The sequence below is a fragment of the Jatropha curcas genome, chromosome 11, assembly GCF_041381405.1.
Source record: "Jatropha curcas cultivar XTBG-Jc1 chromosome 11, XTBG_Jcur_1.0, whole genome shotgun sequence".
In the NCBI taxonomy this organism is placed as follows: Eukaryota; Viridiplantae; Streptophyta; class Magnoliopsida; order Malpighiales; family Euphorbiaceae; genus Jatropha; species Jatropha curcas.
The window spans coordinates 11,998,047-12,015,301 of record NC_143161.1 but is presented as its reverse complement, the minus strand read 5'-3'; positions in this window follow the sequence as shown (position 1 = coordinate 12,015,301).

Sequence of the window (17,255 nt, the reverse complement as noted above, 5' to 3'; positions counted from 1 at the left end):
ATCCCCGTTCTCATCTATCGGAGTTCCTCCGGGTTTCTCAGATGAACCGATACAATGAGGAAGATGTTTTGCGAGCATTCCCGCAAACATTACATAAAGATTATCGGAGGTGGTATGATGGTCTAGATGAGGAAATTCAGAAGAATTGGATCAAACTACAGACTGCTTTTCTTAAGCATTTCAAGGCTGATGAGAGTGACGAATTTGGTTTGCATGACTTGGCCTGAGACAAGGGAAAGATGAAAGCTTTTCTGATTATTATAGGAGGTGGAGAACTAAACTATATAGGGTCCAGACAAGGCCGAAGGACCAAGAGCTAATCAGAATCTTCAGTAGGAGCTTGCTACCCTTCTTTAAAGAGAGAATGCTGACCCAACCCCTCAATGATTTTGCTCTAGTTCAGAGCGCAAGTTTGAACATAGAGGAATTATATAAGGAGGAAAAGAAGAAGAACAGAGGGTTTGGCAACTATCGAACCTCCTATAATGACAGAAATGTCGGAAGCAGCAACCAGAATCGGTCGGGAAGTAGTAATACAGTGGGGGCAGTCAATGAAAGAATGAGAAGAGAATTCACTGACCTGGGAAGGCCCTTGAGCACAGTGTTGAGGTCATGTATCAAGAATGGAGTACTTTCAAAGCTGCCAGTCGATCCAACTAAACCTATTCGGGGGAGGTATATGGATCGAAACTGCGACTACCATCAGTGCAAGGGGCACTCTACTGATGAATGTTTCAAGCTAAGACATGACATTCAAAACCTGATCGACAGTGGGAAGATAACCAAGCCTTCCGAGAGAAACAAACCAAGTATGAAGAACAACCCGCTCCCTCAGTACCAGTACAACTATCCGCCCCACAAGTCTCAGTCGGGTGGATCAGTTAATGCAATCGGAAGTGGATTGCCGGAAGAAGTTGTGTTAGCAGAAGCTGAGTGGGAAGAAAGAATGTGCGCAATGCTTAATATATGGGATGATTGCAGTAGCAGTGATGAAGAAGAAGGGAAGATCCCCATGAAAATAGAGATTGAGAAGAGCATTACTGTGAAAGTAGGCGATGTGCCAGAGGATGAGGATGAGCAGATACAGCTCGCAGTTCAAAAGAGTCTAGCTGATCAGGAGGAACAATGGTATTATAGCGATGAAGAGGACGTGAATGAGGTAAACGTCCAGAGCCTAACCCGAAGCGGGCGAGTATACAATCCTGATAGTAATGCTCAGATTAAAGGGAAGGAAGTTACCACTGATGGCACAAAGAAGAAGACAACCGAAAATGGAGGAAAAGAGCCAAAAGAAAAGAAGAAGGAAGAGGAAGTAGCGAAAACACAGAAGAAGACAGTTGAGGTAGGCGAGAGCAGCCAAGGTAGAACAGCCAGCGGCATAACGGCCAATTCAGTGTTGAGCCAGTTGCAAAGGACAAGGGCAGATATTTCATTATGGGATTTGTTGATAGCATCTAAAGAGCATAGGGAATCTTTATTGGAAGCCATGACCTTTGTCAGAGTGCCTGCCCATATCCAGAGCATAGACATGATTAATGTGCTGCAACGCAGAATTGGCGAAATCACTTTCTTTGATTCGGATCTCCCGCCAGAAGGAAGAAACCACTTCAAGCCATTATACATTCAGATTGCCGTTAATGGGCGCGACACCCGGAATGTAATGGTGGACAATGGGTCAACTTTATGTGTATGCCCATTGAAGATGTTATCAAAGTTCAAGATAGAGGAATCAGAATTGGAACCATCCAACATGGTGGTCAAAGCGTATGATAACACAATGCGCAACGCAAAAGGAACTTTTAGAGCGAAGATCTCTACAGGTGTTGTAGAAAGCTGGGTAGATGTGGTTGTTCTTGATATTTTGGCCAACTATGCTCTGTTGTTGGGAAGGCCCTGGCTCCATCCTCTAGGTGCAATTCCGTCTACCTTGCACAGAAAAGTGAAGGTCCCATGGGGCACTGAGGTGGTGACTATTAATGCGCTAGAGGACTTGAATGTGGCAACAGTGGAAGGTCTTGAGTTGACAGTGCCTTTGTCTGGTTTCCAAGTGGCTGTGATTGATGTGCCAGGTAATGAGAGCAAGAGTGCAGTAAACAGAATGAGCCCATTCTCTAGAAAAATGATGAAGAAAATGCAGTGGCAGTATGGCAAAGGGCTAGGCCGTGAATTGCAAGGAAGGTTTGAACCTCTCTCGTAGCATGTGGACAACAAGATAAGCGTGGGCTGGGATATTTTGAAAGCAGAAAGAAGGAGAAGTGTGAGATCCAATCTCCAGTTAGGGCTTCAGATCTGAATCAAATCTTCTTTGTTCCACAAGCTGCAGGAGAATTTCAAAGTAGGGGAAAGACTTACCCTGGGCTGGAAATCTTCATGACAGATTATGAGGAGAAGCTGATCAAGTCTCCTGAACTCTCTTGGAACAACTGGTTGAAGGAACTGAGTTTATGGTGGGTATGACACAAACAAGCACTGAATCTGAGTGGTCAAAGAAGATATCCGAGTTCGAAGACTTCTTAGGGATTGGGGATGAAGCTGCCAAAATGGTGCAAGAGCAGAAAGCCAAGGCACAGATCCTCCAGTCGGTGCTAGCTGCTGAAGAAGCCGAAGAGGCAGAGAGGAAAGTGCTGAAGATTAAGCTTGAAGAGGAGAAAAAAGAAGCACTCGATGCAGAAGAAGTGATTCATGCAATAAAGAACACTTGTGATAAATGTATTGAACAGGCTGTTAGCCCCATCTTATGTTTTTCTGATGTCTGTTTTGAGAACAATATGGATGGCTTTCCCCTTTTATTTCAATCAATGGAACCAAATTTTGATTATTTGTTCTCTTGTTTTCCTAATTGTCATGTTCATGGCATTGATTATACCACGCGCATATTTGACATAAATGCATTACATAACTTCGCATTTAACTTGAGCACCACAGAAGATCCTAAAATAATCGAAATCGGATCAGACTTCAAACCTGAACTTAGACAGGATCTCCAAGAATGCGTCAAGAGAAATTCAGAGGTATTTGCCTGGAGCTACGCGGACATGCCAGGAATCGATAGATCAATAGTAGAGCACTTCATTCCTACTGATCCGAGTGTTAAACCGGTAAAACAGAAAAGGAGAAGGGTCAGACCAGAATGGCAAGAGAAGATCAAGGCCGAGGTTCAGAAACAATTGGATGCAGGATTCTTAGAAGTAGTTCACTATCCGGAATGGTTGGCCAACATAGTTCCTGTGCTAAAGAAAGATGGGAAGATCAGGGTTTATGTTGACTACAGGGACTTAAACAAAGCCTCGCCTAAGGATGACTTTCCACTTCCACACATAGATGTTTTGATCGACAGTGCTGCCGGAATGGGATGTTATTCTATCATGGATGGATTCTCCGGATACAACCAAATATCGATGGCCTTAGTGGACAAGCACAAGACTGCTTTTACCACTGATTTCGGGACCTTTTGCTATAGAGTAATGCCATTTGGGCTGAAGAACGCCGGGGCAACATATCAAAGAATGGCTACAACATTATTTCATGATATGATCCATAAAGGATTAGAAGTATATGTAGATGACATGGTGATCATGACAAGAACACAGGAAGAGCACACAGAGATGTTAGAAAAGTTCTTTGCACGGGTTAAACAATATAACTTGAGACTCAATCCCAAGAAATGTGTATTCGGAGTAACAAAAGGGAAATTGTTAGGTTTTGTTGTAGGACCTAACGGGATTGAGGTCGACGCCGACAAAATAAAAGCCATTCAGGAGATGGAACCGCCAAGAACAGAACGTCAGGTGAGAAGCTTCTTGGGTAAAATTCAGTACATCAGCGGGTTTATTTCCAAGCTATCCATCACTTGTGCTCCAATCTTCAAGCTGCTCAAGAAGAATCAGCCAATTAAATGGAATGGGGACTGCCAGAAGGCCTTTGATCACATAAAGAAGTATTTGATGAGTCCACCGGTGCTGAGTTCACCTAGACCAGGAGAACCTCTGATCTTGTATCTATCTATAGAGGATGCAGGAGTGGGGGCAATGTTGGTTCAGCCAGACGCTGCTGGAGTAGAAAAGGCCATCTACTATATTAGCAAGAAACTACTACCTATCGAGGAGAAGTATAATGTGGTAGAGAAAACGTGTATGACAGTAGTATGGTCGATAAAGAAGTTGAGGCCTTACTTTGACTCCTTCAGGGTCACTTTTGTCTCCAAAATTGATCCTATGAAGTATTTACATAAAACGCCTACTCTAGAAGGGCGGCTGTCTAAGTGGTTAATTCAGATGTCTAGTGTGGACGCAGAGTTTGTAACGAAGAAAACGGTCAAAGGTCGGGCTGTGGCAGAGTTCCTAGCAGAAAACCCTGTGCCAGATGACGAATCATGGGAATTGGAATTTCCAGATGAACACTTGCTGTGTATTGAAACAGGAGCTTGGAAGCTGTATTTTGATGGATCAGCCAATCGAAATGGAGCCGAAGCCGGTATTGTTATAGAAGCACCTAATGGCGAGGTAACAACCATGTGCAAAAGATTGTTGTTTCCGGTCACTAACAATATGGCCGAATATGAAGCATGCATCATGGGAATGGAAGCTCTTCTTGCATCTGGTGCCAAGGAAGTTGAGGTGGTAGGGGATTCTTTATTAGTTATTGAACACGCCAACGAGAGATGGAAAGTAGAAGAAGAAAGATTGAAACCCTATGTTGAGTACTTATTGAAGAAGGCAACACTCTTTGATAAGATCACCTTCACTCACATAGGTAGAACCCATAACAGAATTCCAGACGCCTTGGCAAATTTAGCATCAGCTTGGCAGGATTTAAGTAGAGTTCCAAAGAAGCCATTTATCATTACTGCAGTAAATATCCCATGCTACGAAGAACATTTTATGAATCAGGTGGAGTCAGAGGAAGAACCCTGGTTTACGGATATTCTGCGGTATATGAAAGACGGTACTTTTTCTGATGACGCGACAAAGGAAGACCGTTCAGTCCTCAGAAAAATGGCTCTAAATTACATCCTGGCCGATGGTGAACTCTATAGAAGAGCTTGGGATGGGATGCTGCTAAGGTGCGTGAGCAAGAAAGAGGGAGAAGAAATAATGAAGAATGTCCATAAGGGAGTTTGCGGTACTCATTTAAGTGGCATGAGCTTAGCCAGAAAAATCATGAGGCAAGGTTATTTCTGGATGCGGATGGAAGGTGACTGTGTCAATTATGTCCGTCATTGTAAAGCATGTCAATACCATGATAATAAAAGCCACTTGCCTGCTGTCGAACTCCATCCGACAACTCCTTCTTAGTCTTTTTCTGCATGGGGCATAGATATCATCGGCAAAATCACGCCAGCAGCATCGAATGGCCATCAGTATATATTGGTTGCAGTGGACTACTTCTCTAGATGGATCGAGGCTCAATCTTACAAGACCTTAACCGCCAAACATGTGGCTAGATTCATTGAACAGAACATTTTTTGTCGTTATGGTATTCCTCATCATATAGTCACAGATAATGGTTCTCATTTTCAAGCAGATGTTGGTCAGTTGCTTTGTAGGTATAAGGTTGAGCATCACCATTCCTCTCCTTATCGCCCTCAGGCTAATGGTGCGGTAGAAGCTGCGAATAAGGAGATTAAAAGAATCCTGTCTAAGATGTGTGAAAGGTATAGAAGCTGGGCTGAGAAACTTCCTTTCGCGCTCTGGGGGCATCGCACTACGTTCAAGTCAATCAATGGAGCTTCTCCCTTTGAACTTGTATATGGGATGGAGGCAGTGTTACCAATAGAGCTCGAAAAGAAGTCTCTCAGGGTTCTTGTAGAAGCTGGTCTGACCGAGGAAGAATGGGTCAAGAAAAGGTATGAAGACCTGGCGTTTTTGGATGGAAGAAGATTGAATGCTCGATTCCAGGATCAGATGAGAAAAAGGAGGATTGCTCGTTTCTACAACAAACGGGTACATCCAAGGGCTTTAAAGAATGGAGATTTGGTGTTGATCAGATTCTTGGATCACAAAGCCCAGAATCATCCTGGTGGGAAATTCAAACCCAACTGGCACGGACCATTCAGAGTTCAGAAGTTACTAGCTAAAGGTGCCGCTGAATTAATCACCATGGAAGGGAAGCCTGTTAATCGGATTGTCAATCAGGATCAAATGAAGAAATTCTATGTCTGAAATGATGATTTCTGTAAAAAAAAAAAAAAAAAAAAAGGGAGCTAAGTCGAAAAACCGAAAGGGCGGCTTAGGCAAGAAAGGAGCTCGCTAGGTTGAAAACCCGAAAGGGCGGCCTAGGCAAAAGTTAGAGCATAATAAAAATAAATAAATAAAAATAAAACTTTTGGGATTAACGCGTGGTGCTTAGTTTAAATGTGAAGTCTATGTCATGCGTTTGTGACAGATTTGTGATTGGTTGCTCAATGTCATCAACTTGACTTGAAGGAGAATAGGTAAATGAATAGTTAGGATGAATGACCATTGTATTAAAATAAAAAGTTCTTTACTTCTGTATAATGATGAAAAGAAGTAAGATTAATAGAGGGTCTGAATTTCAAAATTTCTCTTCCTTTTGTTTCGAGGACATGGTTAAAGAATGCAAGACCTTCCTCTCTGCTTATCTGATCAAGATGGACTAGTTCAAAAACATTCTGGCTGTTGGTCCTGCCTAAGTATTGAATTATTTTAAAACATTGATCAGGAGAACGAACACCATCTTCTCAATGATTTCCTTGGAAGGATCAATAAAACCATGAATAAAGCCTTAGTACTCATGTAGGTTCATGCATACACAAAGAAGTTGCATATACTGTTTTTGTTTGATCTGTACAGGTAATAAAATAGTCACCCCATTCTTTTTGTTTCCTAGTGTAAGCTTCTGTCTTTAAATAATGATTCATTTTTTTACGAGCATTTCTTTATTAACCCAAGGGCAGGAGGCCCAAATGACTAACACAACAAATAATTTCGAAAGAAAAGTTTTGTTGTCTTTTGTTGTCCTTGTATGCAGAAAGCGGAAATTAATAAAGGCAGAACCATCGGATTCATTAATTCAAAGAAAGGAGATGCATTAACTGGGAGCCCATGGCCTGGGAATACAAGGAACTAAAAAAAAATAAAAAAAAAAAAAAAAAAAAAAAGAAAAGAAGACAGAGAAAGCAACAACAACATTTATTCCAGCAGGGGCCATCATCGGACGCCAATCTTTGCAGAATCTAGTATCATCATGGGGTGTAAAACCAGTTGACATATGCGGGTGTCACAATGTCTTGCATCACTCCTTCACCTAGGTATCTAGTGTATCGGTTTTGCCAACGGTCAGCCAAATTGGTCAGCAGATGCAGCGTCATGAGACCACTCTCGAAGTTCTGAATTCTGGGAACTCGTTGTATCATACCGTATTGACGGCTGATCCTGTCTGGGAAGTAGGCCATGGAACGGTCTAGATTGGCATATAGCACATAATTGAGATTCATACTTCCAGCAGTAACAAGTCTAATCCTCCACCAAGGACAAGTCCACCGAATCACGGGATTATCTCCAAAGTCAAACTGTCCTCGGGAACGGGGCCGAAAATTAGCAGGGCCATAGGTTGGAATGGAACGTGTCGGGACTGGAGGAACCAGGCTCAGTTTATCTAAGGCCCAGGCTTGCAGTAACATCGGGCAACCGCGATGGTGAATGTTGAAATTAGTGACGTGAAGGGCAATATCTCTTACCCAGCACATGGTCTCTCCCATGATCATCATGAAGACGGTGCGACGGTACACCTGCATGTCACGGACAACAGTCAGCAGTCGGAAGTCTCCAATTCTGGGTTGGCGATTCTTCATGGCATACACATTCAGCAACAGGAAACAACAAGCCCAAACCCAAGAAGGGTTCACATCCATGGATAACACTCTATTCAGAAAAGGCTCTAAGGGAAGGCCTTGATTCGGATCTATTCCATCAGGAAGATAAACCGGACATAGAGCCGCAATCTCGGCTAGATCATATCTGGGGCCTGGAGGCAAAGCTGGAGTTTCATCTTGTATAGGGTGGTGACCCATTACGGCGCACATCTCTTCATAGGTCGGCGTCACTTCAGAATCTTCAAAACGGAAAACCATAGTATTCAGATTGAAATACCCCACGAGCCAGGATAAGAAACTGGTATCAGGCTTCAAAATCTTTGAAATACCTTAGCCAGGTTAATTGATTCAAAGGGTGGATTTCCCACAGGTTATCCGAAAGAGATTGAATGAAAGATGAAACTTGATTTCTGAAAGCCATGGAAGAAAAGTTATTTCAAATGCTGTGGGATGAGGAGAGAATGAAGCATGGGATTCCTACTTATAGGTTGAAATGATACTCATCACCAGCTGGATAGCATCCACTTTCGGTGATGATAGGATGCGACCGAGCCCCACTGGATTGAGAAATTAGTGGTGGAAGCATTCGGAGATAAAGAGATAGACAAATGACGTCCGGATAAAAGCGGTGGACCACTCTTGCAGTAGATGGGCATTTATGCCCGCATTAACTGGACCACTCTCGTAGGTGATGGTTTCTCGAAGCCGTTTGGTCCCACCAAGCAGTGATGATGTATTGCGAAGCTGGTTGGATCTTTTTCTCGATTCGTGATGATGCATTACGAAGCAAATCGAGTCAATCCTTTTCCTGATTAATGATGATGGATTACGAAGTTGATCAAGACAATCTCAAACCCTCTAAAGCCGATCAGACTGAGCTAAGGAGGTGAACAACAAAGCCGATCAGACTGAGCTTTGCTGTTTAGATCCTTTTCTCGATTTGTGATGATGCATTACGAAGCAAATCGAGTCCTGATTAATGATGGTAGATTACGAAGTTGATCAGGGTAATCAAATCAAAATCCTTCGAGCCAATCAGACCGAGCTTTCGGAGGTGTCTTCAAAACCAATCAGACCGAGTTTTGGAGATCCTTACCGATCCGACTGGGGCCAACAAAGCCGATCAGACTGAGCTTTGGACGTGACCAGATGATCAAGACAATTTTAATCAAAATCCTTCGAGCCAATCAGACCGAGCTTCGGAGGTATCTTCAAAACCAATCAGACCGAGTTTTGGAGATCCTTATTGATCCGACTGGAGCTAATAAAGCCGATCAGACTGAGCTTTGAACGTGACCAGATGATCAAGACCTTCATTGAAGGCGCGTCAGTGGGCCACTTTAACATTAATTGTTTATACAATTAATGACAAAGTGTGGGGGCAAACTGTTGACGCGTGTTTTTTATGCCCCGCCTGATCCGATGAGGACACGAGGATATGGATTATCTTAATGCTATCTAGAAGTTTTCCAATCCAAAGATAAAAATATATATATGTATAATAATAATAATAATAAATAATAATAAAAAAGGGGGGGCGCCGTCTGTGGGAAGAGAGCACGCGTGCTACCTCGTGTACTGTAGCACGCATGATAATATATATAAAAGAAAAAAATAATAAATAATAAAAAATAAAAATAATAATAAAAAAAAGAGGCACGCGTGCTACTAAAATAAATAAATATATATATATATATATATATATATATATATATATATAATAATAATAATAATAATAAAAGAGAGGCACGCGTGCTACAGTACACGAGGTGCTGTGCACGCGTGCTACTAAAATAAATAAATAAACATATATATATATATATATAATAAAAAAAAAAAGAGGCACGCATGCTACTAAAATAAATAAATAAATAAATAAATAAATAATAATAATAATAATAATAATAATAATAATAATAATAATAATAATAATAATAATAAAGAGAGAGCACGCGTGGTACACCCTATAAATACCACTCTTCTCACAATTTTGGGGTCCTTTTTTCTTCTCCTCTTCTACACGCAAGTACACACATACTACTTCTTCTTCAACCTCTACACGCACTACTACACGGAAAAAAAAAAAAAAAACCTAAAAATACTCTGTGGCTATATTTTCCTCCAAACACTCTTGTGAGTTAATTTGAACGAAAATTGCTATTAGATATTAACTTTAGGTGGATCAAAGAGAAAATAATAAAAATATATATATATATAAAGAAAATACATTCAAATCCTTGGAAACAAAGCTTCTGGCAGATCAGATCCATTCATAATTCCCAATCTAAGGATCAGGTAATTCCCTTAACATTTTCGTATCTTTTACATATTTTCATATTTTTACATATTCTTGTGATTTTAATAATTTAAGCTTCTTTAAATTATATCATGTTCATATTTGGCTATTTTATATGTCTTTAAATTATATTTGAACAAGAAATTAAATAAAAAAATCATTCAAAAATAAATTCTAGACAAAAAAAATATGCATTGTTATTAGTTTTTCCAAAAAAAAAATCCACTGTCCACACACTATTCACACACTATTCACCCGATTTTCCAGAAATAAAAAAAATAATAATAAAAACAATAAATTTTACACGAAAATAAAGTTTAATTTCTTCAATAAATCAACTATGAACAGATTATAATTTAATTGAGCTTAAAATATTAAAAATGTGATTATATATTTATTTGTGTGAATTTTATTATTTTTGGTTGAATGCAAAAATGAAATTAAACTAAAAAAACAAAAAAAATTAAAATGTGATTTAGACATTAAATAACAATTGTGTGTGGTTTTATTTTTATTAGGTTATGGATTTAATTTTTGATTCGATTTATATATATTTTTGGATCCAGTTTGCTACCCGCCTTTAACCATAAGGCAAGAGCTGGTCTTTTATTTAGTCCATTTAATATTTTTGATTCGGTTTGTCGCCCGCCTTGAACCATAAGGCAAGAGCGGGTCTTTTTTTTTTATTTTATTTGGTTTAATTGCTTTGATTTAATTGCTTTAATTTGAATAAATGTTATGTGATAGTTAGATTTGTTTGGGCGATCAAATAATTTTCCAAATAGGAACTCGGTCCGGTTCATTTGGGTTGGATTTAATAAAATAAATAATTTGGCTTTTCTAATTAAAATAAATTAGAAATCATAGGTTAATAATAGAGGCCGGTTTTTCCGGGCGTCGGCTTCCAACGGGCCGGCGTACCCAATTCCCTTACCCAGAATCGCATTGATGCGCCTGACCAGTGCTTTAAAATAATTTGGCCTTAAAACAAAATTGGGTTTAAAATGAAATCATTTTTATAAAAACGGTCTCATTGCCTAAACAATGGGTGGCGACTCAAAATTGTTTATAAGACCGATTTATCGGCACCGCATCCAAATAAAAATATTTTATCAAAAAAACCACAAAAAGTATGTTTTCGGGTCCTTCGGGGGGATTTCGGCGAAAACAGGGGTTGACCTCAAAGAGAGGCTGGCCCTTGGGTTTCTTGAGCTGGCTGTAATCATCCCCTTGAACTGTGATAATTTTACCCTCATAGGGGAATTTGACCTTTTGATGCAAAGAGGAAGGTACAGCTTCGGTATGGTGTATCCATGGCCGTCCCAGAAGCAGGTTGAAACTGGTGGGCACATCAATTACTTGGAACGGTACCTCCATTATGGCTGGCCCAATTACTAATTTTAGTGTAGCAACCCCCAATACTTCTCTCCGAGTGCTGTCATATGCTTTCACTATCTGGTCCGATGGAATGAAATCTGTTTCCTCTAACCCCAAGCAACTGGCTACCCTTAGTGGGCAGACGTTCAGTGCTGACCCATTATCAATGAGAACCATGGGCACAGTTTTATCTCTGGTCTGAACAGTGATGTAAAGGGCATCATTGTGACTGCCTCCCTCCTTAGGTAAGTCATCGTCGGAAAACCCGATGCTTTGCATTTTTGATGATTGGGTGAGGGTGGATACCAACACTTCAGGGCTAACTTCCACCGATGTTTGAAGTTGACTCAAAGCCTTGCAAAGAGCTTGGCGATGAGGAAAGGATGATGCCAAAAGTTCCCAAATTGATACCCTAGCTTGTGTCTTTTTTAACTGTGAGAGTACCGGGTCTTCCTTTGGTTCATCTGCTCTTTGGTAGGGGTTATTTTGGACCTTGTCCAAGACTAATGGTTCATACTGTCTCCCGCTTCTGGTTATAGCGTCGACTTCCTCAGTTAGGTCATTCAGATCCAGGACACAGATTTCATTCATTCCTAGGAATCGCTTGAAAGGATCGATCAATTCCTGGTCAGAAACAATAGCATTTACCCCGTGATTTGGTAAGGGATTAGTGCTAATGTTTGGTTTACTTCTTGGAATAATTGAACCGTTGTCTACCAGGTCTTGGATGCGGTTCTTAAGTGTCCAGCATGCTTCAGTATTGTGTCCATGTCCTTGATGGTACTCACAGTATTCATTGGCCTTGAAATTTCGGGGCAAGGGGTTGGGTGGTGGTCTTGCTTCCAAAGGTTTGATGTAGTTTGCTTTGACGGCCTCTCGGAATACCAAAAGGATTGGCATCCCGAGATCAGTATATGTTCTTCTTGATTGACTGCCATTTCTCATATTTCCCACGCGTAAAGGATTCGTGGGAGTGATGCTTGCCACTTCGTGGACTTTGCTAGCTTGGCTAGGTTTCTTGTATTTTGAGGTTCCCGAGTCTTCTTTCAATTGTCCCATTTGAAGTAAATCCTCTACCTTTGTAGCAGTGGCAATGAGCAACTGGAACGATGGTAGGTACTGAGTTTGCAACTGTTGTTGATAGACAGGCAGTAGGTTCTTTATGATTATGTCTACCTGTTCTTGTTCTGAAGGTCGGTTGATCATTTGGGCGGCTTTGGCCCTCCACCTCGTAAGGAACGAGGAAAAGGGTTCATTGTTTTTCTGTTTGGTGGTTTCCAGTTCTCTCCGAGTAACATCTACCTCCATATTATAGTGATATTACGAATTAAACGCATTGTAAATGTCTTCCCAGGTCTTCATTTTAGACCGATCCAGGCTGACAAACCATCTTAAAGCAGCACCGGTGAGTGATTGTTGAAACAACTGAGCAAGGAGCTCGCTGTTTAAGCCAAAAGGGTTGAGGGCACCCACATACATTTTCAGGTGCGTTTTGGGACAAGTGGCTCCATCAAACTTATCCATGTTGGGCATTTTGAACTTGGTTGGCAGTCTTGCTTCGGGGAACAAGGACAAGGAGTCCATGTCCACCACTTCTTTGTGTGTCTTAAGGGCAGTAACAGACCTTTCCAACAATTCCAGTTTTTCTTTCATTTTCTGAGCTTCCAGCTCAGAGGCAGTTCTGGAGAGCATGTCATCCAAGTTAGGGTTTGAGGATGTAGATGCAGCACCAGGTCCTTGATTGGAGGCAGCATGACCACTTCCCCCAACGGAAACCCCATTTCCATTACCACCACCTAGTTCAGCTAATAAGGCAGTTCTCTGGGCAGCCAATGCCTCATTCATTCTAGCCTCTATTCTAGCTTCCATTTGTTCCATGAGGTTTTTGATGTCAGTAAGTGATGTCATTGGTGCAGTTGAAGTTGGTGAGGTTGGTGATAGTACTGTAGGTGTGGCTGGCACTAATGTTGGCACTTGAATAGGGAGTACCTGTAAGTATAAGGGCAATTGAATTAGGGTCTAGTGGGTAATATTGTGTATCAGGGTAGCTGGTATGAGGTAGATCGACTCCTTGTCCAACTGTGCATGACTAAAAAGGAATGTTTTGTGTCCCTTTTATGTTTATTCTGTGTTTATGATATGTCGTGAATGCACACAACAACATGTCATAATCCGTTTCAATGAGATGATTCGTATCATTGGGTGCATACAGTCCTAAAGGATAGGTTCTATAGACTATGACACAAATAGAGAATTGGCTTATTAAGGGACCCTTGAACCTTGAGCATGGATATACCTAACCACATGTGAAACAAAGAGTTTCGCGTAGGTCCAACGGTACGCATACTCATGGGCCACCCCCAAAAGGATTAGGGATGGTTTGCGGTAACAGGGAGGACGCTTTGGCTGTCCGTCGACATAATCAAAGAGACCTGCCGATCAGCGCTACTTGCTATCCAGACTCAGAAGTTTGAACAGAGAGAGAAGAAATTCATTTGAAGTTCATTTTTTATGCAATGGAGAAAAAGATTCTCAATCGTGCAAATAAATCAACAAGTTTTAATGTCTTAATCATATTTTACAATTAAGTCCAAATTTCCATATCAAGTGTTCTTAAGGAAAGAACACTTGATTCGCATTAGGGTACCCTGCAAAACAAAGCATAATAAAACAATACCCTAAAGAAGGGCAGGTTAATTTTACACAACAATTGTAGTCCACTTTATGCAAAATGATTACATAAATCCTTCCCCAGCAGAGTCGCCAAACTGTGAACCCCTACCCCAAATATCATAAGCATATGAATGCATGTGACTAAGGGCAAAAATGCACGTGAATGTGTGAGTCGCCACCTTGTTTAATTATTTTAGGGTAAACTAGGAAAAAACCCTAAGTTGACTCCGATTTTAATTAACCTAATTATTAGATTAATTATCCCAATGTTTAAGGCACAATCCACGAACCCGAGGTGGATCCCGAGACCATGTCATGCTGGTCAACTAACCAAAAGAATGAATGCTTTGTAAGGTAAATGATGTTATTGGACCAAATGAAATATTTAAGTGATTTCGACTTGCCGCTCGGGGTTAAATCCCTAACGTGCCTACGTACTTCCGTTTGAATGGAAGATCAAAGTCAACATAGTTTTCGATATGCCTTTTTAAAAGGGCTTTGAATGGGTATGCTTAATGCATGGGTGTGTGTATGCTTCGTGCATTTTGTTTAGGCATTTTGCCAAAGACTTGATTGATTTTTAGGCATTTGATGCCAAAAATGTTGATTTTAATGGCTTTTAGCCAAAAAGATTGATTTAGACAATTGTTGCCAAAATTGATGTGATTTAGGCAATTTATTGCCAAAAATTGGTTAGGTGATTTATCGCCAAAGTGATTAAGGCATTTGTGCCAAAAGTTGGTATTGGAAGGCGTTTAGCCAAAAGATTTAGGCAATTTATTTGCCAAAAGTGATTATTCGGGCGATTGTCGCCTAAATGACTGATTTAAGGCTTTTAGCCAAAATGAGTTGATTTAGGCAATTTGTTTGCCAAAAGTGTTGATTGGGCGATTGTCTCCAAAATTGATTGATTTTAAGGCTTTTAGCCAAAATGAGTTGATTTAGGCAATTTGTTTGCCAAAAGTGTTGATTGGGCGATTGTCGCCAAAATTGATTGATTTTAAGGCTTTTAGCCAAAAGTGATTATTTGAAGGCTTTTTAGCCAAAATTTCAATTTAAGCGATTTGTCGCTTAAAAGAGATTAATCTACTTATAGGCAATTTGTTTGCCAAAAGAGATCAATTGAATTGCAATGTAGGCAATTTATTGCCAAAGAAAAACGTGTTTTATTAAAGCCTTTTAGCCACAATTATTGATTAATTGGACTTAAGCTGGATTGTTCGAAATAAAGGCGATTTAACCGTAGTTATTAATTAACTAGGCTTTTTAGCCAATATCGTCGGATTTTAGGCTTTAATACCACGATTATTAGTTAATCGGGCATTTAAGCTTAATCATATTTGATTGAGGCAGTTTATTTGCCTAATTGATGACATGAATGTGTTTATGCAGTTGTAGAGTTATTAGGAGTAGAAGAGAAATATGCATGAAGTGCTAAATTTAAATAGGCAGAGTTTCGTTATTACCTGATTTAATCGGCGACCGCTTCTTAGCTCCAGATTAAGCTCCTCGTTTGGGGAATATTAATTAATTTTAATTTGTTCAATTTTAGTGGCCAAGTATCACAACAGAAATGCAATAAAAACTGAATTAAAATGCAAAAAGCGGTAAAAGAAATCGCAAGGAGCGTGGGCGGGAGAAGGAGCGTCCGTCAACACAGACCGAGCCAGCCAAAATGTTGAGGTAAGTGGCCTATTTATAGGCAAAAAATGGGTCCAGGGCGGCAGCTACCGCCGGGGCTTTTTCGGGAGTTCCGGACCTCCGAAAATTATTCCGGGACCGATTCTGCGATCCTCGTAAATTTTTGGACGTTTCAAGTACCATATTGGCATATTTTTGGTGAGTTTCCAAAATGGCCTCCGGTCCAGCTGGACTGTTTGCAGTCCGAAAAAGCAGGCTTTTTGAGCCTCAAAATTTGAGTATTCACAGTTGCCCCCCACTGGCTATCATAAAAATGATTTATGGGAGTCGGTGGTTGTCTGAAATATAAATTTTGAGGGTGAAAATCGAACGCGTCCAGAAGACCCGCCTTTTAGCTTTTTGCTTATAAATAGCTTGAAATTTTCATTTTCATTCATTCTAAACTCTTCCATATCAAAGAGCTCTCTCAAATTCTCTCAATTTTTAAAGCGTCAAAACTTCCTTCCTTCATGGCTTCCTCTAATCTCAGCGGTGAGGATTTTCTTGGGTCCCTGGGGATTTCTCTCGACTAAGTCGACCTTACGGTGGATGCTGACACTCACGCCTCCGTGACTGGCATCTTCGCCCAGGTAAGCCCGCTTTCACTTTTATTGTATTATTATTATTTTTTTTTTTTGGGCCCTAGGGGCCAAAATTGGGAATTTTCGGGCCTTAGGCCGAATCGTGAATTTTTGGGCCTTAGGCCGAATTGTGAATTTTTGGGCCTCTGTGGCCGAATTGTGAATTTTTGGGCCTCTGTGGCCGATTTGTGGATTGTTTGGCCTTCGTGGCCTTTTTGTCAATTTTTGGGCCTCTGTGGCCGAATTGTGAATTTTCAGGCCTCTGTAGCCGAATTGTGAATTTTTAGGCCCCTGTGGCCTGAATGTAAATTTTCGGGCCTCTGTGGCCGGATTGTGATTTTTTTGGGCCTCTGTGGCCGAGTTATGAATTTTGGGCCTCTGTGGCTGAATTGTGAATTTGTTTTCGCACTATTTAAACCAACCCTTTAAACTATTTAAATTCATTAACCGAGAAGAAAACCAATTGAAAACCAATCGATAAGCCAATTGAAAACAAGACAAAATCTATGGTTTGGGCCAAACTGAACCTCAATCAAACCAACCGACCTATGGCCAATTAGAAAGCTCTAGAAACCCAAAATACCCATTTTTGTCCTATTTTCCTCTTCCCTTCCAGATTTCAGCGATAGCCCACTTTGCCCTTTCTCGTTTTTGCAATTTTCGGCCATCTAAGCTCAACTTTGGCTAATCGGACTTCTTTTGCGTCGCCATCGCTTCTCTGGCCACCACCCTTTCCATTTCCATTCTGTCATAGTGTTGCCAACGAGAGAGAGAACTGCTACGATTTCTTCCTTTTCGATCGACACAGCTCGCC